We start from the raw sequence: 2,204 nt of genomic DNA, 5'->3' as shown, positions 1-2,204 counted from the left end.
CGTGGGTCTGTGCTGAACCCAGAACCTACTTTCCTTGTAGTTGGGCTGTGTTGTCTTGGTATAGATTCATGCCAGGCAGAACTAACCATTTTAAGACCCCATGGCTCAGTGGTGGACTGCCCCACAGCTCAAGCTGTGTGTGGCTTACTCTTGATTGTATTTTTTGTTTACCTATCTGCTGATTCACTATTCTCAAATTCTCAAACTTCCCATCTTTGGGCTTTGCTCAAGTTGTTCTATCTGGATTGATGAATCATGAACTCATCTAACCCCTTCTATTCAAACAGATGGGTATATTCTTGGAATTCCATTCTGAGACCCACTTCCTGCTTATTCCCTAAACCTTTGTTAATTTCATGAGTCACACCCCTTTTAGTGTTAACTGGGAAGCAGCTGAGTTAAGTGAAAAGAAGTCGGGCATAATTCCACTGGATTCCTGTCCCCAATCTTGATTCCCACAACTATTTTGCAATGCATTACTGTATTTTCTTTGTAAATGAAAAAGAAATGTAAGGCTGATGGAGCTGTTTTCTTCCTCTTTGCATAAAATGGCCATTACTTTTTCCGTTTACTCTTCAGCCCACAATGATCTAGGTTCTGATTAAAGGCTTCCACAGGAACTCCTCTTGCTGGGATTACAATGACTCTCTAGTTGTTACATCCAGGGGACATTCTTCAATGATTAACTCACTGGGGACTCTTCTGCACTCTGCCTCAACAATCACATCATGCCTCATTGTTTTTAGAACCACTTCTCTCAGCTACCAATCCCTCCCCTGTCTTCCTAGTTTGTGTTCTTGCCCCGTATATAGGTCTGCACATCCTCCTTAGTGGATGTGTTCTGTTTGCACAAACTCATCCACTACCTATAAAACCCCTTGGGCAGGGGAGAGGTATCATTTCCTTGACATCAATTTGAGATAGTATTTACATAGTGGGGATTGTGAGTGCTCACATAAATACTTCAAATCAAAGTGTATGAGGCTGAGCACATGCAGCCTCTTTCTGTAGACCTCTGACCCTGTCTGCCCTGACCCCACCCTACTCTGTTCCTTTCAGTTCTTTCCTTTGAGGTCTTACTGTCTATCCAGTTACCCAAACCAGAACCAGAAAGTCAAGTTTGGCATTCCAGCCCTTCCCAATCCACAGAGTATGTAGGAGCTGCTATTCTAAGTCCTGTATCTTGAGGTTTTGTTTCTTCCACAGACATGGGAAACCTAGCATAGGCTGACAGTATCTCTTACAGTTATGCCTGCTAGAGCCCCCCAGTCTGTCCCTTTGCTTTCTCAGAAACCTTTTAAGGCTCAAATGCAGAGAATGCCACCATTAGATTGGAGCTTGAAACCCTGCCCTTGGTATTTATGCTCTCAGGCTAAACTGGAAGGCGCTTAGAAAACACTAAAAGCTCTCCAGATCCTTGTTTCTGTCTGTCTCACCACATCTTATTCCAACTTAGGATTTTTCTAAACACAATGTGTGGCTAAGTCTTTGTCCTGGGTCAGTCTCCTCCTCAGAAAGCCTTCTAGGGTCCCATAGGGTGGGAGCCATCCCAATGGTTCTTTCACTGTATTCAATATTGCCCCATGGTTATTTCTGTATGCATCTTCATTAGTTGGGAAAGGATAAGAACTTGTTGAATTCCCAGATTTCACTCATAGTAAACTCCTAGGGAATGTTTGTTGAATGAATCAGTGAATGACCCCAAATTATCACCAAAATAAGAAACTGGAACCAAAAAATGTTCAATTCAAAAATCAATGTTCATTCTCAAACCAGTTTCATTTTATTTACCATTATATTTTGTGCATTGGAGTTTCTAAAGTCCTCAAGGAGTTGAAGTTTAAAAGGCCAATTTCTATTACAGGATTTCATTTCAATAATCAATTAAAAAAACTCTTGTTTAATCTCTATTTTCTATTCCTTCTACCTCAAGGTGCCGATCTCGTTAGCATATTATATCCTAGATTTTCTTTTTTGCAGACTTGCAAATATAAAACTATTATTCTTTACCTTTTGACTTTTTTTTTTTTTTTTTTTTTTTTTTTTTTTTTTTGGTTTTTTTGAGACAGGGTTTCTCTGTGTAGCTTTGGTGCCTGTTCTGAATCTTGCTCTGTAGACCAGGCTGGCCTCGAACTCACAGTGATCCACTGCCTCTGCCTCCCGAGTGCTTTTTTTTTTAACTCCCCCCCCCCCCCCCCCCCCCC

The sequence above is a fragment of the Peromyscus maniculatus genome, chromosome 7 (genome assembly GCF_049852395.1).
Source record: "Peromyscus maniculatus bairdii isolate BWxNUB_F1_BW_parent chromosome 7, HU_Pman_BW_mat_3.1, whole genome shotgun sequence".
Classification (NCBI taxonomy): Eukaryota; Metazoa; Chordata; class Mammalia; order Rodentia; family Cricetidae; genus Peromyscus; species Peromyscus maniculatus.
The sequence above is the reverse complement of the archived record's forward strand: the minus strand, read 5'-3'. Positions refer to the sequence as shown.